General features: G+C 50.5%; 1 protein-coding gene across 5 annotated transcripts in view; it reads right to left on the bottom strand.

The window, feature by feature from the left end:
- Positions 1–12,899, bottom strand: part of PRR5L (proline rich 5 like) — a 67,373-nt gene extending 54,474 nt beyond the window's left edge. For 3 of the 5 annotated variants that reach the window (XM_079788278.1, XM_079788280.1, XM_079788277.1), the window contains exon 1: positions 12,424–12,556. The gene's annotated coding sequence lies outside the window, so the exon portion shown is untranslated. Of the gene's footprint in view, positions 1–10,577; positions 12,069–12,423; positions 12,557–12,815 lie in introns of those variants that run through there. The other 2 variants (XM_079788279.1, XM_079788281.1) reach the window with 2 other exon arrangements.
- Between the last annotated feature and the right edge of the window lie 9,926 nt (positions 12,900–22,825).

The following is a 22,825-nucleotide window of genomic DNA, read 5'->3' as shown; positions in this document are numbered from 1 at the left end:
AGGGAGACCAGCGTCCTTCAGCGCCACCGGGGCTCAGAGACTGTCCTTGACCTCGACCCATCCACTCTAACTGCCGCCAGAATTACCTTTATAATGACGGCGAGGATGAGAGCCACAGGACCCCTTAACGAGGCCAACTGTGGGACAGGCACTCGACATGGATCCTTTCAGTGTTTTTAAAATGAATGTAGAGGGTCTCGGCCAACCATCTTCAATGAAACAGGTTAGAACAGAAAACATCAGAGCGCATCGATCGCATGTGGGGGAGACATATAGTTTACATGGGTACTCATGGGAACCCACAGGAAATGGATCACATACTTCATACTGTAGGTAGCAGTCAAAATGTGTGAGAGCCCCCGTGTCTGATCTTCACAACCTCCAGGATGCGATGACCATCCCCATGTGACAGAGGAGGAAATGGAAGTGCCACGTGATTAACTTGCCTAAGGTCATACGGCTTGTGACAGGAGGTGCTGGGGCAAGAACCCCAACAGTCCAGAGCCCACTACACTCACTTCACCCTGCAGCTTCAATGCCTTCCAAGGTTCCATAGAGCTCTCAGAATACTAGTAAATCCCCCAACCCCATCCTCACACCCTCACTCCCACCACAGCATGCCAGGCTCTTTGGCCTTCCTGCATTTCCTCCAACACCACCTGCTCTTCCCTACCCCAGGACCTTTGCACATGCTGTGCCCTCGGTGTGAAATACTTTCCCCCCACTTCTCCAGGTTCAAACCCGCACACATTTTATCACCTGTTCAGAGGCCCTCCTTCACCTCTACCCCTGATTACATCACACCACACCACAGACCACCCTCCTCGCCTCCTTTATCGTCCTGTCACAGTCTACCACAATACATGACTATGGATCCATTTCTTCTTGCTTTTATTCAGTCCATAAGGGCAGGGACTATGTCTATCTTGTTCTCAGAAGCATCCCCAGGGCTTCCTGCAGCGCTGAGATTCACAGATATTTGATGAATGAGCAAAGGAACCAGCCATGTGAGACGAGCTATGGCTGGGAGGGACACAGGAGCTGTAAGCAAGTGTCACCTGAGGTCACCAACACCTAAAACTAGGGCTTTACCGATGCAAACATCCTGGGTAAATGACTCAAACTCTCTGAATCTATTTCCTCATGTGTCAAATGAGTGTGATACTGCTCTCAATGTTGTGAAGATTAAATAAGATGGCTTATATCAGTGGTCGGCAAACCGCGGCTCGAGAGCCACATGCAGCTCTTTGGCCCCTTGAGTGTGGCTCTTCCACAAAATATCTGTGCGATTGAAACATACAGTGCGATTGAAACTTCGTGGCCCATGCGCAGAAGTCGGTTTTCGGCTCTCAAAAGAAATTTCAATCGTTGTACCGTTGATATTCGTCTCTGTTGACCAACGAGTTTGCCGACCACTGGCTTAGATCAGTGGTCGGCAAACTCATTAGTCAACAGAGCCAAATATCAACAGTACAACGATTGAAATTTCTTTTGAGAGCCAAATTTTTTAAACTTAAACTTATTCCAACGCCACTTCTTCAAAATAGACTCGCCCAGGCCGTGGTATTTTGTGGAAGAGCCACACTCCAGGGGCCAAAGAGCTGCATGTGGCTCGCGAGCCGCAGTTTGCCGACCAGGGGTTTAGATCATAGCCTGGCCCATGGTAGGGTCCCCCCCAAAAAAACTGTAGCTACCATTAACATTTTTATAAAACACTGTGTTCTTCCCTAAACCCTCATAGATTCCAAAAGGTGACACAGGGCCAGGGTATGGGGCAACGGGCCCTCTCACACACTGCTAGGACCGCAGCGTGGGGCAGCTGCTAGGGAGGGAAATTTGACAAGACGGACCACAATGACAAAGGTTACCGCCTCTGACCCAGCAACTCTACTTCCAGGAATTTTACTCCAGGCGTGTCAAGTGACCTACATAACGAGGGATTTTACTGCAGCCTTCTTTATGACGGCAACGGGTGGGAGAGAACCTAAATGCCGGGCATCAGAGGACTGACTGTGGGACCTAGTGTGTCCCATGCGCTGGAACCCCATGCAGCTCTAAGAAGGGCAAAAACTATGCATTGACGGGGGGCTCTCCAGGGGACACACTAAATGCAAGGGTGCTAAAAAGCTAAACGCAGAATCGTGGCTGTCCATACCATCCCACCCATCGACGTTAAAGACGTCGAGAAGAGCGTTTACATAGTTCATTCAATGTGAGTAAGATGTCTTTGAAAGGACCAGCCGGAAACTGCTAACACTGGTTTCCCACGGGGGAGGGAGCTGGGTGGTAGGAACACCGTGGGGAAGACTTGTCTCTATAAGCCTTCCTATCCCTTTGGATCTTGAAACATGAAAATGTATGACTTACCCAAATACGTAAGTGAGGGCCACCGTGAGCCCCCTGCCCTGCCCCCTAAAAAGGAAAGACAGAAAGACAGCTTATAGGATTTGTTCAAAGCCGCTCAGCTCACAGAGGGAGTCAGGCTTCCAACGTGGCTTCTGATCCGGTCCCAAGCTCAGCGCTCTGTCCATGACAGTCCGTCCACTCAACACCCTCACCTCCCGCGACGGCTGCCAGCTCCCTGGCCTGCCTTCGTTTCCTCCAACGCCACCCGCTTACGGGAGGCAGCCACGACTCGGTCCAATCTGGTTTTTACCATCTCAGGCTAGAAGCCCAATTTTTGCCAGATCTGAATTTTTCAGGAAAAGCCAGAAATCCAGATTTTTAGGCATGCAAAATCACCTGATTTTTGTGTTAAGTGTTGGCGATGAATTCGCCAAGCCGACGAGCACTTTAGGAGCCTGACCTATAGGTGTGTGACCTTTACTGGATCCCATCCCAGCTACGGCCACCAGCCTGCTCACACCTTTTACCCAAGGCCTACGCTGCCACTGTGGGCTTGGGCCAGTCCCTCCCTTCCCTGGGGCTTCTGATGTATCAATTAAGAGTTCAGCCTAATCGATGGCCATGATGATCTCTCAGCATCGCCAGGTACACATTCAGCCCCTACCTGAGAGCCCGGGCCCCTCTGAGAGAGCAAGCGGCACAGCGCAAACCCAGAACCTTCAGCCCAGGCTTCCACTCCCACCTGCCACATCATCTAGTTGGCCAGCCTCTTAACTGACCAGCTCTCGGTCTCATCTCACTCTGACCCACCACCGAGTCCTCCATTCCCCTTTGTGTTGAACCCACAGATCTACAGGGTTCCAACAGGCCCCGCCAGCCGCGCCCGGGCTGTGGCTGAAAGAAACACTCAGGGAACAGAACCCACCGAGCCAACCTGAGAAACGGGGTCTGAACTCCACACCACGCCCCGCCCACTGGATGGGCGCCAACTCAGAAGCAGGTTTTCAAGACCAGTGAGACCATTTTGCAAATCAACTGCCTGTCATCGACTGTTTTATCACATTTAGTGCTGATAAGACTATAGTATCTATCGTCACAGGCTGGTCATGATGGTCGGAGGGCACCAGACTCTTGGCATCTGCCATCTCTGTTCATCTCCACCCCACACCCGTGAGGTAGGCCTTATTATTCCCATTTTGCAGATGAAGAAACTGAAGCATGGGAATGAAGTTGCCCAAGGTCAGAAGACTGGTAAGAGGGACCCGGAGTCAAATGCTATCTGACTCCAGGGCCTGAGTGAGCTCCTAACCCCTCCGTTAAGCAACACTGTCTGCCAGTGCAGAGATGTGAGCTGAACGCCACCCGTGGCTTCCCCTCTCGAAGGTCACCGACAGCTTCTTACCTTGTCCAGGCAGCAAGCGCTCTCCGCGCCTTACAGGAAGGAGGCTGTGTTTCTTCACAGCACTTAGGAAGCGGGCTGAAGTCACCGTGTTTGTTTACTTGTTCACGGTCTGACCAGCCCTGAGAGCCTGCAAGTTCCTCAAAGTCACAGACCTTGCCCGTCTCGGTCACTGCAGCCTCCTGCTGTGGGCGCAGCGCTGGCCACGGGGAAGGTGCCCAGGAAGTAGTCTTGAGTGACAGAATGAAACGTGGGCTTTCAAGCCACCAGGGAGAACGGTCTTTCCATTTCCAAGGGACCAGAAACATTCCCTTTCATAGTGGACTGAACTCAGGTCCACCTAAGCATGATTATTTGTTAAATAATTTTATTGATTTCAGAGAGGAAGGGAGAGGGAGATGCAAATATCAATGATGAGAGAGAATCATGGATCGGCTGCCTCCTGCACGCCCTCCACTGGGGATCGAGCCCACAACCTGGGCATGTGCCCTGAGTGGAAATCGAACCGTGGCCTCCTGGTTCATAGGTCGACGCTCAACCGCCGAGCCACGCCGCTAAGCATTATTGACCGTGGACCCTGGGTCTGTTTGCTGGCTAGTGGGGCCTACAAACTCGGCAGAGGAGACACGCCTTCTGCACAGCGCAGCCTGTTTGTTTTGATCGAGGACCGACTTCCCAACTCTTAGGAGACAAAGGCCGGCCGAGGGACAGACACTCACTCCTACAAAGGAGAAAAGGTTCAGGTCACGTTCGGACTACGGAAAAGGCTCCCCAGGAAGAATGAGACAACTTTCTCAGCACTTCACTGAAACCGAGTGCAGACTGAAGAGCCTGGAAGTCCGAATGTGTGAGGCAGTAAACACTGCGCACACAGGATGCAGCCTCGAGTGTCTATCTCCGCTTAACAGCGTCCGCTAAACGTCCACAGGACTCTGGGCACTGACAGCTTAGACCCGTCGTCTAGCGAGGACTATTGCATCACCCCATCACCACCCCCCGGGCCTGCAAACCACTGTGTAATCACCAGAAAACGCCCCCGCCTTGGTACCAGTCAAGCAAAACGGTGGGGAAGAACCACACATCTTACTGACTCATCTCTAAGCCTCACGTTCAAGCACCGAGTTTCTCGGAGTGCAAATCGTTGGGGCGTGGCCCGTGCACGCCATCCAGGGTGATTCTGCAGGGCCTGTCGCAGAGGGTAAACCCAAAGTCTAGACATCAGCCAGCGGGAGCTTAACTGGCCATTACGGGAGCAATTACACTTCTGACACGTAACATACATAAAGCCTCGGTCGGGGACAGAGCCATCCAACGCTCCTGGCAGCCACCGGGAGTTTTAACGACGGGGAAATGTGCTCTGGACGGACATGTGCTACTTATTAAGACTTAGCTGCGCTCTCTCTCGGCTGCACGGGCAGATGAAACGCCTTTTCAGAAGACAAGGAGATGAAGGGAAAGGAACCTTCTCCCGGGTCATGCAGTCAGGCCTGAGAGCCTTGAACATCAGGGGGGTCAAAAAGCCGAAGGGGCTCTCAGAGCCATCGTCTCCCGGAGGTCACGAGTTCAACTCCGGTGCATTCAACACCAGACGGGCGGCAGGCCCACTGGGTGCCAGGATCTGAGGAGAGGAAGCCGTTTGGGGCAAAGGAGAAGGGAGTCTAGGCCCCCCAGGGGCTCGGGGGCTCGCAGGAAACACTCCAAAGCCATGTTATACATGCAGCTGGGCACCACGGGCCGTCATTGAAGGCAGTGGAAACAAGACGGAGGCAGAAAGGTGAAATCCCCTTCTCGAGTTACAAGGCAACACTAAGGGAAGGTCAGGCGAAAAGGGTGAGGTCTCCATTGCCTCGGCCTGTTCTGCGGGGGAGTGCGGCCCGTGGGGATTGGAAAGGACATTGGAGTGGTTTGAGAGCTCTGGGGAAGTCTCGAAGGAACCGATTGTCCTGTCGGTCAACAATAATTTTAACTATCTCCGAACACCACAAAGGATTCCCGTGTTTGCCCACTAATTCTGACTCTAGATCTTCACAATGAAAGTGGCCACGGGGCGCCCACGGCGGTGGGCCCAGCAGCCAGCAAGACGCAGCCGAGTTCTCCAAAATGACGGCGGGAGCTGACGTGGCCTCCCCCAGAGACCACTGGGGAGCGGTCCCAAACCCGTTCCAAAGCCGTGTTCAGAACAAACCAGCAAGTGTAAAGGCTTTCCACGGAGGGTTTATGCCGCTGAGGTCATAAGCAGGTTGTGGCAGGGCGGCAGGCAGCTTAGTGCAGAATAAGGCAGACACACATCACAGCCCTAGCTGGGGTTTTGCCCCAGTCCTTGGGAAAAAAAGACAAAAAACAAATTCGCGCAGGTATTCTCCCAGGCTCAGCTTCAGCTGACGCCTAGTCTAGTTCCTGGATGGCTGAGGGAGCCCAAGTGGTCCCTTAACACTAGTATTTGCTTGAAATCTAACTGCTGATACAGATGCCTTCAACAAAACTCGGAATCTGGCCTTGGCTGGTGTACCTCACCAGCTGGGCGTAGTCCCATGCACGAAAAGGTTGTGGGATTGATTCCAAGTCAGGGCACATGCCCAGGTTGCAGGCTCGATCCCTGGTAGGGGGCATGCATGAGGCAGCTGATGGATGTTACTACGCTCTTACATCGATGTTTCTCTCTCTCTTTCTCTCCCTCTTCCCTTCCTCTCTCTCTAAAAATCAATAAACTATTAAAAAAAGAAAAACAGAACCCGACCTGTGTCAAAAAGAACCAACCAACTGGAGAAAGTTCTGGAACCAGTGAGGAAAGAAGCAAGAAACTGGAGGTGTTGCCCAGTGTTGGCTCAGTGGATAGAGTGTCAGCCTGCGAACTGAAGGGTCCCAGGTTCGATTCAGGTCAAGGGCACATGACCGGGTTGTGGGCTCCATCCCCAGTGTGGCTTGTGCAGGAGGCAGGCGATCAGTGGTTCTCTCTCATCATTGATGTTTCTGTCTCTCTCTCCCTCTCCCTTCCTCTCTGAAATCAATAAAAATATATTTTAAAAAAGAAAGAAAGAAAATAAACTGGAGGTATTGCTGGTGTGTGGCAAGCCCCTAAAGTGAAACAGAACACTGAAGGGTGCATGACAGGAATCTACACCTCAAAATTGAGGAGAGGGAAAGAGATGAAAGCCTGGAGAGGTAAGCACGTGCTTTTATGTAACCTATGATTATACGCAAAATAAATTGTTTCAATAATTACGCGAGGTAGTTTGGGCAGGAACGGGTAGATGTTGACCAGGTTTTCCCACAGGCCACGTTCAAGAGAGAGTACTGTCCTGGGAGCTCAGTTCGTTAGATTGTTGTCCAGATGCAAAGGTTGCGGGTTTGTTCCCCAGTCAGGGCATACTCAAGTATCAACCAGTGAACGCATAAATAAGGAAAACAATAAATACATTTTTTTAAAAGAGGGAGAGAGAGTCTTGGCTGGTGTGGCTCAATTGGTTGAGCATCATCCCATGCACCAAGAGGTTGCCAATTACAGGTCAGGGCACATGCCCCAGTTTGGGGCTCAACCCCCAGTAGGGGGCGCACAGGAGGCAGCCAATAGACGTTTCTCTCTCTCCATCTCTCCCTTCCTCTCTCTCTGAAAATCAATAAAAACCTATTTTTAGAAAGAGGGAGAGCGATCTTTCGGTGAGTTTCATAGCTCCCCAAACCCTTCAAGGCACAGCTGACCCATGAGCACACGAGGGCCCTGGAGAACAGGGTCAGGCCAGCGAGGCATTCCCTCAGGGTCATACCCTTAAGGTTTACACCCTGGATGCCTCAACTCGCCTCAGCCGAGTCCCATGCCCACACACCACCCACTTTGATAAGGAATGCTCATACCTTTTTTCCAAAGCTCAAACACAGAGTAAAGGTGGTTGATTTTCATTCTAGGCCTATCCTTTTACTACCGGGGCGGGGGGGGGGGGGGGGGAGGGGGTAGAAGGCCACATTCCATCCAAAAGGCATCGCTAAGGCATCCTTAAATTTCTGACCAAGAACTTGGTGAATGGCTTGCTCTCCAGAGACTGGCAGAGCCAGATGCACCTGGCTGTGAGCTTCTGCTTTTTAAAAATATATATATTTGTACTGATTTCAGAGAGGAACGGGGTGGGGGGAGGAGAGGGAGAGGGGGAGAGAGAGAGAGAGAAACATCAATGATGAGAGAGAATCATCGATTGGCTGCCTCCTGCACACCCCACACTGGGAATCAAGCCACAACCCGGGCATGTGCCCTGACCGGGGATCAAACCGTGACCTCCTGGTTCATAGGTCGATGCTCCACCACTGAGCCATGCTGGCCGGGCAAGCTTCCGCTTTTTAATGAAGCCAGTATATATAATATTTACTATCCTGCTACAGGAATGTAATATGTTTAAAAAGCGGGGTGGGGGGAGGCAGGGAATTTTCTCTATACATTTGAAGAATAGCAAAAGCCTCCCAAATCCCAGAACATGTTAGAGCTGGAACAATCGAGGGTTTTTTTGTTTTTCTAAAAAAAAGTCACGTTTAATAGACCGTTTAAATTCCTAGTTGATGGTAATTAGAGAGTAAACACTCTTTCTTTAAACCCTGCCAGACAGAACTTAATCCAATTCTGGTAATCAGTAATCTTTGCTTTTTTTTTCTCTCTCTCTCTCTCTCTCTCTCTCCCTCCCTCCCTTCTCCTCTAAATAAAATGCAAGAATTGACCTACAAAGGCCACAAACTGGCAAAGCATAAGAAAAGAATATTTAAAGAGAGTGATTGGGCAAATGTTAAAGGGCCAAGTCCAATGAAAATGAAAGCAGGTCTCACGGGGCTCCCTAATTTATATGCCAGAGGAGGTCAAGGGGACTCCCCACACACACACACATCCCCTGCCACCGTCTGCCCTCTGGGCACCTCTTCTGGCACGCCAGCTGCTGGGTCCTGCTCTGCGGGTCCCGCCCTGCAACGTGACAGCCATCCCCTGCCAGATCAGTGCTAGTAACTCCATATTCACACTTCCTACGGGGCCTCTCTCCTTCTTCCGCGGAATAACTACTGAGGATTATCCTGACTGTCCCTCAGTCCCCCCACTGTCCACCCACCTCCTGGGCCCTCATCTCAGAGCTCCTGCGCTGCTCTGGTCCTGACTTCTGATCCAGAAACTTCCACGTGAACCACTAGGCCCTTCCTGAGTACCTGGGACCCTGGGTTCTTCACGGAAGGCCTTCAAGGTTAGATGTCACAATGTCCTGAGAAGGACAAGGAGCTGAGGTTAATGGCTGTGTGACATTAACTTAAGTTACGAACCTCTTTACACCTCCGTTTTCACATCTTAACACAGAGAATAGAATATCTATCTGCTCAGGTTGTTGGGTGGCTCAGATAACCTAACCGTGGCTGTACCTGGCTCACAGTATTTACCCAATACATCAGTTAGCTCGTTTTACTGGGCAAGCTTCAAAGCAAACCTTACATCCCCAGCCCTTAACAAACACGTAAGTTGACTCAAGTTCACCTCTACTGCCCCATCATCACCTTGCACCATCCACATTCCCATCTTCCTTATAGGCACCAAAGTGGAATCTTCCTTGTAAAGCCATGCCTTCAGCTTAACCGGTCACCATTCTCTCTGTTGCCAAATTCCTAACCCCATCCCCCATAAAACCCCACAAAACGTTTGATTCCCAAATTTCAGCAACTGAGATATTCATTCACGCTGGTTGTTTCTATAAGCTTTGCTCTTAACACGCATTTGCATTCTGCATGTAGAGGCAACTCTAGGCAACAACCTTTTAATGACGGATGTTAAACACAGTAGGGAACTTTCAGAGGGACTCAGACTCCATTTCTCCAATCAATTCTGTATTGATCTAGCTCTGCAAAAAGATTAAAAGAAAAAAGGCTGCAACTCAAGAAAGATGTTGGTACATTTTACCTTGCAAAGGGCAGTACACAGGGAAATGTATACACATGCATACAAACCCTTAGGATAGAAAAATAATTAAGAAAGCCACTAAGTCCTTACTAAATTCAATTTTCTATTGAAAAATAGTTTAAATATTGCATATATATATATATCACCAATGAACAAAAAAGATTATGATATATAGGTCTGGATTGCCAGCATAAAGTTTTCACATAGCAGGGTAACAGCGTTCTAAAGACAATATTAGGATCTTTTTTCTTTTTAAATATGTTTTTATTGATTTTAGAGAGAGGAAGGGAGAGGGAGAGAGAAAAAGAGAGAGAGAGAAATATCAATGTGAGAGAAAAACATCCAGCTGCCTCCTGCACACACACGCGCACACACACACACAACCAGGGCTCCAGCCCCAAAACCCAGGCATGTGCCCTGACCAGCAACCTTTCCGGGCATGGGAGAACACCAACCAGGGTGTATTTTTTTTTTCCTTTCAATAATTGAGCCATTCTGTGTATTATGAGACAGGAAGGACGGAAGGACGGAAGGAAGGAAGGAAGGAAGGAAGGAAGGAAGGAAGGAAGGAAGGAAGGAAGGAAGGAAGGGAGGGAGGGAGGAAGCTAAGGGGTTAATCAACTATACATCTAATCAACAGCTGAGGAGCTGAAGGGAGAGAGCTCCAGTACAGGCTGGCACTGTAAGCCTGGCGTAGCCAATCTGGAATCCATTCTCAACTCCACCTCGTGTGTGTGACTTTGAACCATTTTAAAATAGGGAACATTTTTGTAATGTTTAAATACAGACTATTATCACAATCTTACCCCTTGAAATATACGCCCATAACCCTCTGGATCTGAAAGAAATGAGGTCTCATTCAGAAACAAGCTCGTCTACACTGAGGCCTTGAGAAATAAGCCAACTGGACAAACTTACCGCGAATGCCTTTCTTTTCCACACCATGAATGCTTCTGGCTGCTAGAAGCATCACTACAATACCGAGAGGACAGTGGTTGGGGTTGGAAAACCCGAAGACAACTTTGTGAATGGACCAAACACTGTCTCCTTTATCTGCTACACACCTTCTAGGCTCTGCACAGCACCCTAGGTCAGATTCTGGGGCTCAATCCTGCAAAAGCAGAGAAGGCAGGCCAGCCAGGCTAGCGCGCACCATCCTGAGCCGCACTAGGAACCTTCACCCGCGAGCTAAATTTAACATGTGGCTCAATGCGTTTCTGCAAGCTCCATTTCCCCTTCTGACTCACTTGCCGCTGCCTGTTGTCAACAATAGAGCTTTCTAGCCCAGAACAGTGTACCGGAGCGCAGCACTGTGACATTTCGCTGCAATGTAGGCCAACGGAATGTCAAGTCTGCAAAGCAGGGTGGTCAGAGTCACCCAAGGGAGGTCAAAAAAGGCGGTCTCCAAAGCTTGACCAGTGAGCACCCTTGGGTGGGAGTGCAGGGCAGAGGATGGAGGTCATCTGGACCTGTAGCGTCCTTGACTGCTTTGGTCCTTTGCATGGGTCACTGGAATGTGCACGTCTCCTCTGGTCCAGAGCTGCGCCCCAGTCAGGACGCCTGGAGACTCCAGCCTAGAGCTTTCTCCGTGCGGGTCTGCGAAGCGACGTGCTGCAGCGCCGCGGGGCGGGAGCCGAGCCGTCGGTCTAGCGGAGCGCACCGCAGTAATTGAAACCTTGCGCACCGCGGGGCCGCAGCGGCATCTATAAATACCGCCGTTCTGCTGACGCACGGGGCGCGGGTTCCCGCCACCGCGGGGGAAGAGGCGGCGGCGTGGGACCGAGGGCAGGGGCCGGGTAGAAGAGGGGAAAACCCTACTGCCGACCAGGGAGGCACCCCAGAGCCGATTCCTGAAGCACAGTCTTCAAGTACACAACCCGACCCGATCCGATCCGGGGCGGCGGCGGCTAGGAAGAGCACTGGGAAGGGAGGGTCCGAGCGCTCGGGCGGGGGCTCCGGAGCGCCCCCTGTGCGCAGTGAGCACACGGCGCACGCACAGTAGGCGCGCAGGGGAAAGCCCAGCCAAATGGAGGGCGGGCGGGAAAGATGAAGCGAAAGGGGACGCCCGCCGGCGCCGGGAACCGCCAGCCGCAGCCGGGCGTCCCGCGGGCTGCGCCCCGGCCCCCAGTCGGCGCGGGTCCAGCTGCGCGCGGGACAAAGCGGCAGCGCTCCCTGCCCTCCCCTCCCTCCCACGCCTCCCTCCGGAAAAAGGGGGCGGCAGGGAAAGATGGGCTGTTGGGGGCGCAGAGGCGCCCGCGCCCGAGTACGGCAGCGATCTGCCCCCACCGGCCTATGGAGGATGAGAGAGACAAGCAAACTTTCCTTTTCGGTCCCTGGGCTCAGCCTGGGTCCCACGATCGGCGGCATCCCCGACCCCAAGCCCGCATGGGTGCCTCGCCCACGCCAATCGCGGACGCGGGGCGCGCCTTCTCCCGGCCCCACGATCCTCTACGCCCGCCGGCAGCGTCTGATTGGAGGATCCCCAGCTGCTTGACCCCAAATGTGACGCTTTCCCCAAGTCCGCTTTCCCCAAGTCCCCTTTTCCCTGCGCCCCACCGGATTGTGCGGGGAAATTCTGTTCTCAATCCTGTGCCACTGCCGAGCCGAGGACTCCGGCCCCTCCCGAGACTGCCCCACGCGCCCTCTCGGGGTCCCCGGAGTGAGTCACTTGGAGTCGTGCACCCCCGCGGCTCGCCGCCTTCCCCAGACGCCGCGCGCCGCGCCTAGGAAAAAGTTTCCGGTCTTCCCGAGAAAGTTTTCTCACCCGAGAGAAATGAGGGGTTTGGGGGGGCTCTCCCCCCGCGCTTTGCCCAGCTCTCCTTCCTCCGTCCCCTCCCAGCTCTGCCCGCGCGGGGTCCCGTCCAGCCTGGAGTCCTCTCCAGCGCGAGTCAACAAACCAGGCGGCTGCGGAGCTGGTGACACGTTTCCCTCCTCTCTCATCTTACAGCCTCCTCCTCCTCCTCCCCCTCCTCCTCCCCCTCCTCCTCCTCTTCTCCACCCCCCTCCTCCTCCCACTTTTCCTGTTCAGTGTTCATCGCTTCAGTTTTTCTCCGAGGGTCCCCACCTCCCTCCCTCCATCCCACTCCTCCCCAGCAGCCACTCTCGGGCTGCCAGGGAGGAGGGGGGCAGAAGGGGGAAGGGGGCGCCTGCACTTACATCCAGTTCAACAATTTCAGGAAATCCAACTCTTGAACTTGAAAAGCCTGGGAGGATGCATCAGGTCTGGGAGCCCAGTGCTGCGCTTCCCTCACACAAGACCACACACCCGCGTCTCCCCACTCCTCCCCCTCCACGACGGGATCATCCCTCCCCACCCCTCACCCCGGACTAGTAGAAACACCACCAAGAAGCCCAGTCTCCCTAGAGAATTAGAGCGTCTGTTGCTCTAAGGAGCAGCCCATGTCCCATTCCAGAAGCTGTTCTAAGTGCATTTGTGAAAGTATCGCTTCAGGGAAGTCTGGCCCTTAGATCTGCACACGCTTTGAGAGCTCCCAGAGTCTCTTTCCAGCGGAAGGTTTCATGAATTGGAAGGTCCCTCGGAGTTTTGAAACAACAGAACACCAACCAATCCCAAAATTAAAAAAACAACGTAAAATTATTTTCAAAACTTTTTTTTTTTTTGCAGGTGTTAAGAATTAGATGCAGCTGTTTTTCAGGACCCACCGGCTTGCATAAGTTCACCCTATGGTTGAGCAGGAAATACTTTAAAAATGCTGCCCACTTACACATCACACTTAGGCTTTGAAACCACAGTGACATTTGCTGAAGAAAAGATACGTCTTTTTAAGTCAGAACTGGGGGGGGGGGGGGGGGGAGGGCAGAGAATCGTGTTTATTTTTATCATTGTGGCCTTTCAATACCTAGTAAGGGGCTGGTCAGGGTGTGCCGGACGGGGAGCGGAACTGATGAAGCTCTGGGTGCCCCACTTGTCCAGTGACATGGGTGAAAGCTCAGGCATTCTCAGTGCAAACCCCAGCATGATGGAGACACTTTAAATCTTATCCCAAGAATCACATACGAAGAAAGGAACGCGGCTCCAGGCACGTGCCTGAGAGAGAAAGAAAGGCTTGAGGGGGCAGTGTGGTCTGGAGGGAATGTGAGCTATGTCTCCCAGGCAGCTGTTCCAGGGGCTTAGGCGCCAAAGCCTGGAGCCAGAAGGTGAAGGCTTGGGTGCCACATCTTTCTCTGAGCTGCAGTGGGGGAGAGCCCGGTTACTTAATTGTGCTGTGTGTCAGTTTGCAACCTGGAAAATGGGTATAAACATAGTAGCTATCGCGTAGGGCTGTTAGGAGGATTCAATGATTCATACAGAGAAAGTGCTTAGAGTTTCTGCTGGGGTTCAACAGCTATTAAGCTATTATTACTATCATTATCCCGCAGGTCCCGGAGGTGAAAAGGAAACTATTTCTACAAGGCGACAGGAAGACTGACTTGGGAACAGTCATTAAATGTTGCAAACTCCCTCGTCTCCTTCAAGTCCCTTGTTCAATGAGGTCCATCCGACTGGGTCTGTTTAAAATGGTAACTCCCTCCCTCCCCCACCTTCAGTCAACTCTACATTTTCCTTTTCCCATTGCATCTGTGACTTGTAACATATCACACAATTTACTTCTTTAGAAAAATGGCTTGCACCACCTCTTACTTCCCAGGCAAACTCAACTCTACAAGATCATGGATTTGTTCTGTTCAGGGATACTGCCCCGAATTCTGGAACGGTGCCTGGCACATCCCGTGCACCCAGTACATGATGATAAGGGATAAGTGGATTCATTTAGCAAATGTATTCTATACTGAGTGCTTATGGCCAGTTGGGCACTGTGCAATTAAAAAAAAAAAAAAAAAAAGCTAAAACATACTCACCAGGCCTATCCAAGGATAAAAGAAGCTCCCTCTGGGAGAAGTATACTCCCTCACAATGTAGGCGATGCCAACTCTGTGGCGATGCCATAAAAGCGTATTCAGGGACTGGAACGGAGGTTTATAGAGGTTAAAGTCTCTTCTAACCCTAGAGGTTGCTAATTTTTTTTTTAAATATGTTTTTATTGATTCTTAGAGAGCGAGGAAGGGAAAGGGAGAGAGAGATAGAATCGTGGATAAGAACGGCCGCCTCCTGCTCACCCACTACTGGGGATCGAGCCTGCAGCCAGGCATGTGCCCTGCCCGGGAATGGAACCCGGCGACCTCCTGGTTCATGGGTCGACGCTCAACCAGGGAGCCACACTGGCCGGGCTGTACACGGGATTTTCTTAAAATAAGAAGTAGCTGACATTTTGGTGTAAATCAGGACTTGGCCCTAAGGATGATTAATATATTGTACTTGTCATCACCCAAATTTTTACCAAAATTCAAACTAAAGGTCACTGGAACCTTGCCTTTTCTTATTAAGAAATAGAATTTTTTTTTTTTTTTTTACAGACAAACCAATACAGATCACTCTATTTAAACGCTCGTTTATGGAAGAGGACATTCTAGGCCTTTATTAGGCACACCAGCCTCTGAAATGGAATTTGGCCCAATCCAGGTCCCTGCTGACAAGGTAGGCCTCTGACGGCCGCTTTTCAGCACCTGACCCAAATGCAGCCAAACTTTGTGACAAACGCTGGCATGCAAAAGGTACCCTGAGCCATCAGATTCCTTTTCAGGAATGTGAACCTGCGCACGGCCCGCACACACACTGTAGCAGGAATCCAGAACAAAAGCTAAGAGGTCATGACCATCTGATTCCAGACTCCAGCAGCTGCAGATGGGCTGCCCGTGGCCCAGGTAAAGGTACATTCCGTGTTTATCTTTTGATCCCCAGCACGTCAACATTTAAAAAAAGTAATGGCTCACATGTAACCATCAGAAAACGTCATGCAAAAAAAATGGTTTTCGGCTTGCCTTGAACACCCTGGAAGACCTGGCGTTGATCACGCTGCGGGCCCGCACAGCCACAGTCAGCTAGAGCTGGGGCACCCTGCTCCCCTTAGAGAGGGCACGCAGCTTCCAGTTTGCCACAAGCCCGGGCACTCCCTACCCCCTGCTTCTCTTGTTCCCAACCTACTCACCCATTCCCCTGCCAGCGATGCAGCTAGAGAAGGGAGGCTGGCATGTCTCAAGACGGGGCAAAGACGCGGAGGCCCCCCAGGGCCTTGGGATCAGAAGTACCATCCACTTCCTGTGCACCCAGAGGCCTGTTCTGCTACTTTTCCTTTGTTCCCGTAACAGTGCCTGCCCACGCCATCCCCGTGACGCACGTCTATCCCCAAAGACTTACCAGACTGAGTTCGGGGTTAGGTGTTCATCCAAAGTTATACACAGACAAGAACGGACAGGACCGGGATCCCTGATGCCAATTCAGTGCTCTTGAGCGACACTGTACTCCTTCTAGGCCTGAATGAGTCCATCCCAGAATATTAGGGAAACCCACTTCCATTTTACAGAATCATGGCATTTAATGCCTTGGGATCTGATCTATAATAGGTAGGAAATAAACTGAATTCAGGTGTTCAAAAAAATTTATGCCAGTGAAGGAAAGCTTCATACTTTTCCATAACTTAGCTCCTCTATGTAGATGGAACACACAGAGGCCCTGGAAAGATCCTATGCTGATGCCTGGCACAGAGGTTGTGAGGAGTAGAGGTAGGTCCCCCAGGCCTGGGCAGTGTTAAAACACACAGTTTTTCAGGCCCTCGGAGCTCCAGTCATAAAATAAGTTAATGTAGTTACTCATGAGAAATACTCATCGAGATATAGAACTTGCATAAGCCCTCACTATACATCAGCAGTATTGCACCATCCATAACAACGGGACCATTGGAGAATAAGCTCAGCATCTGATCTAACACCAGGGTGTAAAATCAGTGACCTTTGGCCCAGCAGCAAAGCTTAATGCACAAATGAAAAATAGCTTTCCTTCCTTCTGCTCTCTTTTTAACTTCCAGAAGGAAATTGAGAGCCTTGAAGTTTGTTTTTTGGAAGAAGTTTGGATGATACAAACAAAACAGTTTTCACACCCTTTTCTTGGTAGCAATTGGGTATTTCCGGTATGTTGGTTTTTTTACTCTCTTCTCTGTCTTCGGAAATACCTGTCATCCATTCTAAAGCGCTGGTATTTAATTCCATCTGATTGTACAGGGTGTCCCCCAAAAAAATTTATACACATTTAACAGTGTGTATCCTGTTGTTTTATTTCTTTTCTTTTCAGATTTAACCCATTGGAATTAATCATTGTTCTGCAACTCATAGTCCATCATCAGCAAAATCTCCTATATCTTCACCTTTTTTTCTGAACATTTTGTTAGCCTTTGTGCCCTAATTCAGTGGTTCTCACACACTTTGGTCTCTCTTAAAAATTATTGGGGAACCCAAAGAGCTTTTGTGTGTGTGGGTTATATCTATCAATACTTCCTGGACTTGAAATGGAACATTAAAATTAATTTATTATAAAATAACTATAATAAAACTATCACATAGTTTATGAAAAATCACTATGTATTTTTCTAAGTCAGGGGAAGAATGGCATTGATTTACATTTTTGCGAATCTCTTTAAGTTCTGGTATAATAGAAGACAGCTGGGTTCTCAACCACTTCTGCATTCAATCTGTGGTGTTATCACACATCATTTGGCCTCTGGAAAATTCCACTGTACATTTTTGAGAGCATGAGAATGAACGGCTGAAAGATATCTTAGGATTACCATGAACACAGTTTTGGATTTGTGAGCCTCTGACAGTTTTCAGAGACTCTCTGGGTTCCCAAACCACACTTTGAGAATCGCTGTTCTAACTGAACCCTGGCTTTCCCCTGAGGACCCTCTTCCCCCCAAAATCCTCTCTCATGGTGGTTCCTCTCCAACACTCTGTATCACTGGACGGAGAGAAAGAGTAGTTGTTTTCCTTGCCCCCTGTGCCCTGACCTGCATGCTCAGTGGTTAGAGCATCGGCCCTCGCACCAAAGGGTCATGGGTTCGATCCCAATCAAGGGCACGTACCTGGGTTGCAGGTTTGACCCCCCAGCCCCAGTCAGGGCATGTGTGGGAGGCAACCAATCAATGTGTCTTCCTCACATGGATGTTTCTCCATCGTAATGAGGGCTAGATGAGGTCATGAAGATGGGGTCCTCATGATGGGATTAATAGCCCCTTTAAAAGGAGAAAAGACATAATCTCTCTCTCTCTCTCTCTCTCTCTCTCTCTCTCTCTCTCTCTCTTTCTCTCTCTCTCTCTCACACACACACAGTGTAGTAACCATTACAACTCTCACTCTTCAGACAACACTATGATATGCATGCTATTATTATCCCCATTTTACAGATGAAGAAATTGAGACTAAAATAAGTGGTTTAGTCCTTTCCCAAGGTCACACAGCTCTTCAGAGGTAGAAATAACCACAAAGTACACGGTTTTCTTTCCCATTGTAAGTTCTTCCCGACTTTTAGTCACCTTGACCTCCCAATTTAGGAAGAGGAAGTTGCAGAGCTGTTTGGGGAAGATAAATATTCTCTCATCCAAACCACCAACTGTCGGGAGGCTCCCTGCTGGATGTGGGAAATGAGGAGAATTCCGCAGTGGTAGAAAGTGGGTAGAGCCAAGATGCCCCATCCGCTAGAACAACTGTCCCTGGCAGGGCCTGGTGTCCGCCCCAGTCAAGGTAAGCCCAGCCGGCGTGGAGATGGCCGCCCTTCACCAAGACTCTCCGTTCATTCTCCAACACTAACTGGGGCAGTTCTGGTCTGACAAGAACACAGACCAGCCCCTCACTCAACACCTGTTTCACTTCTCCTTATAAATATGATACTCACGTTACCAGAGTTTGGGTGTTTTCGGCCTGGCTTCCGTCAATGAAGTCTATCTTAGGCCTCCCAGATGGACATTTCTTAAATTGGTCTCCGAGGAAGGATGTGGCCAGTGTTGCTGGAGAAAGATCCCTTAGTTAAATAATGTTTGGAAATACCGCATACAATAGCATAATATGCATGAGTATATTATGAACTTGGCCCTAGCTGGTTTGGCTCAGTGGATAGAGTGTCGGCCTGCGGACTGAAGGGTCTCGGATTCGATTCCAGTCAAGGGCACATGCCCGGGTTGTGGGCTCAATCCCTAGTGTGGGGTGTGCAGGAGGCAGCCGATGGATGATTCTCTCCCATCATTGATGTTTCTATCTCTCTCTGAAATCAATAAAAATAAAAGTATTTTTTAAAAAAAAGAACTTGGTGGTGGTCTGCAGGAGAGAAACGTTCAATAATTTAATTTCTTTCCATGGAATGCTATTAACAGTTGAGGATCTAGTGTTCCACAGTGCAATTGGGGAAATGCTGTCCTAGACAGAAGAACTGTATGTTGGTCAAGTTTGCTTTGGAAAGAGCCCAGGACTAAATAAGATCAAGGGGAAATCTTAATTGAGTCTACTCGGTAGACTGTGCTTTCTGCTTTTTTAATTTCTTGGATGACTAATCTACCAATAATATCCTAAATTTACTGGGGGAAAAATACCCCCTCACTTGCCACTACAGAAACAAAACGAGTAACCTTGAACCATGATTTCCCCGGACCCGTCCAAGCCCCTCATCGGGGCTGGAGAACCAGCCAGGAGAAGGGGTGATGGAACCGAGTACAGATGTGAGCTGAGGACATCTGAGAGGAGCTTAGCCTGAGCAGGGCTCACTGGGCCCCAGGTCCCAGGCTGGGCCCCAGCAGACAGCGACTCCTCCAATCCTCACAGCTGCCTGGGATGCATCCCTGACCTGTCCCGTGGGGGAAGACCCAGAGCCTGGCTCTGTGCCGCCACTGAGTCGACACTCAATAAATCTTTATTAAAGGAAGGAAGGGTGGGAGGAAGGAAGCAGATTGAGGTTTGGAGATGTTAACTTGCCCAACATCGCGCCTCTAGCAAGCCGGAGAGCCAGGAGTCAGCGGCAGGACAGCTGAGCTCGGCCACACCTCGCCACGCTGCCAAGTTGTTCGTTAACTAGCGCACGGCCAGCTTCTAGGAGCTGGCTGGGGCTGCGGCCACATTTGCTCAGTGTGTTAGCTTTGGCCTGACTATAACGTGTGCCATTAAAATCGCCGTGTTTAGACAGCACTGTTGTTGCTGTTTGTTTTTCAGAATGCTTGAAAATAATAACTAACATTTAGTGCATACTTCCTATTTCCAGGCACTATACTGAGAACTTGACACAGCTCATTCCACAGGACCATCCTAAGAAATAGGTACAGTCATAACCCCATTTTATAGACAAGGAAACTGAGAGATTCTCTGACAACTTCTAATTAAGTGGTGGAGTCAGGGTTTAAACTGAGACAGTTTGACCCCAATGTTCCTGGCCCTTAAGCCTCTTTGCTAAATCCACTCCTTCTGTCCAGTCACTGACATCCTGAGAGAAGGACAAGAGAGAAGCAAGTACCACCCGCAGCTGCATCATGTATTTATTTTGTTAGTTTAACTCTTAAAAGCGTTTACATAGTTCGAAGCACGTCACAAATATCAACTAATGTCATTCTCATCATACCACAAAACAGCAGTATGAGGCTGGCCCTATTAATATTTCCATTTCACAGATGAGGAAACTGAGGCACAGGGAGTTAAATAACCTGCCCAAAGTCCCACAGCCAGTGGCAGAGCAGGATTCAAGCCCAAGCAGTCTGGCTCCCTGGGCCTCAGGCTGACCCACCCAGAGAGCTGCCAGATAAGAACAAGGAGGCCCCTCATTGAAAGGTGAAGTCCTCTCCCAAGACCTGTGGCAAAAAAAAACACCAAACAAACAAACAAAAAAAAAAAAAAGGAAGAAAGAAAAAGCAGTCTCTGAGAGGAATGCAGAGCCATCTGCGGCCCTGGAAGTTAAACCCAGCCAGGGAGCTTGAATGACTTAATCACTCTTCAATTTAGATTTCCTGGCTGGATGGGTTCCTGTCCTTCCTACTTGAAATTAATAGCCAATTGTTTGTTTGCATTCTTGTGGGAGGGGTGGGCCGCTCTCCCTGGGCCCCTGGTTCTGGGAGAGGAAGCTCTCAGCCCTGGCGTCAGGCAGGTAAAGGGGACCAACTGCCTTTGTCAAGCGAGCTGGCAGCATCGGTCAGCTCTTGCTGATTCCGCAGGGCCCCTGCCTCCCCTCTTCGCAGGAAACCTGCCCTGGGTCAGCTCACAACTCTTCCGCACCTCTGACTGGGGGGGTGGGGGGGGCAGGAGGAAGGAAAGGAGAGAGAAAAGGCGTGAGTCGGGGGTTTTTGTTAGGAGGAGGGGCAGGAGGTCTTCGGAGGAAGCGGTGAGAAGCGCAACCACAGCATCTACAGAAATGATGTTCAGCCACGAACAGCGAGTCCTGCTTAGCACGGTGTCTGTCCCGAAGAGCTCCGGAGGGGGAGGGAGTGGGAGTGATGTCTGTCCTGGCCCAGGGCAGGCGCTCAATGGATGGATGTCAGACAGCTTGTGCTGTGACTACAGCTACCAGCACCTCAAAGAAGCGGCTTTGTTGGCCTCTGGTCGCTACGTGTCTGGCCCTCTGCCTGCTCACCAGAGTGACTAAAGGGCTGCTGCTGTGTGAAGTTGTCTCATTCCTGGTCCCTCTTTCTTTTCTTCCTCCTCACCCTGTGCCAGGTGAGCTGCTTATGTTTAGGTCCAGGGTCCAGGCTGTGGAACCAGGTGTCAGCGCTGGACCAGCAACGCACCAGTGCAGACCTGGGCACATGACCTCCCCTCTCGGGGCCTGGAGTGCCTCGTTCTCTCACCTGGAGCGCCTCGTGCTCTCGTTCCCCATCTAAACACCCCCTTCCCCTCCAGGAGCGAGGCCAGGAGTGTGCTTCCCCCCATCCCAGGCGGGGAGCCCTGGCATTTGGTTTTCCTTCCCCTGTAGCCTTTGCCTCCATCTGTCACAGTGATCAGCTCACCTGTGTTTCCGCTCACAAATTACAGAATGAATAACACAACGTTATGGATCTCAGAATCCCCAGTACGGTACGTAGGCAATGCCTGGGATATAACAAGAGGCTCCGTAAAAGATTTTATGGGAGGAAAGAGGAAGAATGGGGACGGAGAGGGAAAGATAGATGTAGAGAAGGGAGGTCAGATGTAATCAATGACCCCTTTAGAACAGTAGGCACGGTTGGCAAAATTCTAGAAAGCTCCTATCCACCCACCCAAATGCCTTATTCGCTTACCCACTGTCTCAGATTTCCTCCATGGAAGATCTGTTCCTTGCAGTAAAGACAGGGTCTCCAGGATCTCCTTTGTTTCTTTCCCAGGGGTGATGTGCTGAACTATCAACAGCAAACACCTTGGCATTCCCGTACAAGATGGATTTTCAAAGGGCATGTGGGGAGAGAGCACGTCACCACGTTGGTGCTAAAAGTAGAGGACAAAGGCCCCTAAAAGGGAAGGAGAGATCGTGGCTTTAAAAAATGTCAATCTCAGTGAGTCAGAGTCATGAGAATGAGAACATGCCACTTCATTCCCACTGCGCCCTGCCCACCCATTGTCCCTCACGGACCCGTCACTCGGAGAAAGTTCTCCTCCCAGCTGGTGCCCGTTCTGTGCAAGACCAGGACCTCTGGCACCTCTCTCTCTTCCTTTTAAGTTAGGTACCTATTCATTCCTACTTCAGCCCTGTGTGTTTGGATGTCGTCAGGAAAAACACTCTCTCATGTACTAACATTCCAGACGTGCCAAAGACCTCTCGGGTCACTTTGTCCAATTCTCTGCCTCATGCTCAACTCCTCTCCAGCACCCCCTCCACACGTGGGCAAAACCTCCAGAAGTGGGCAGCATCCCCCAGAAGTGGGCAGCTAGCTTCTGCTGGAATCCTCTGAGGGGAGGGGTGTTCTCTGCCTCTCTAAGCAGCCCCTCCATCTGGAAAGCTCCAATGTCTAGATAGAACCCCAAAGCTGCTCCTCTGGAACTTCTACAAAGGAGAAAAACAAGTAAAAACAAGGGCATTGTGTTAGACGACAGTTGGGGAAATTGTGCAGAAGTTCAAGGTAAGGAAAAGATGATCTCTGGGCCTCATCTTTGGATAGACATATCTTTATCTACATAGACAAGTATGATGGTTAATTTTATGTGTCAACTTGCCTGGGCTAAAGGATGCCAAGAGAGCTGATGAAACATTACTGCTAGGTGTGTCGGTGAGGATGTTTCTGGAAGAGATTAGCCTGTGAATTGGTAGACTAAGTGTAGAAGATGGCCATCCCCGA

Source organism: Cnephaeus nilssonii, assembly GCF_951640355.1.
Source record: "Cnephaeus nilssonii genome assembly, chromosome: 13".
Classification (NCBI taxonomy): Eukaryota; Metazoa; Chordata; class Mammalia; order Chiroptera; family Vespertilionidae; genus Cnephaeus; species Cnephaeus nilssonii.
This window is presented reverse-complemented; position numbering and strand designations above follow the sequence as displayed.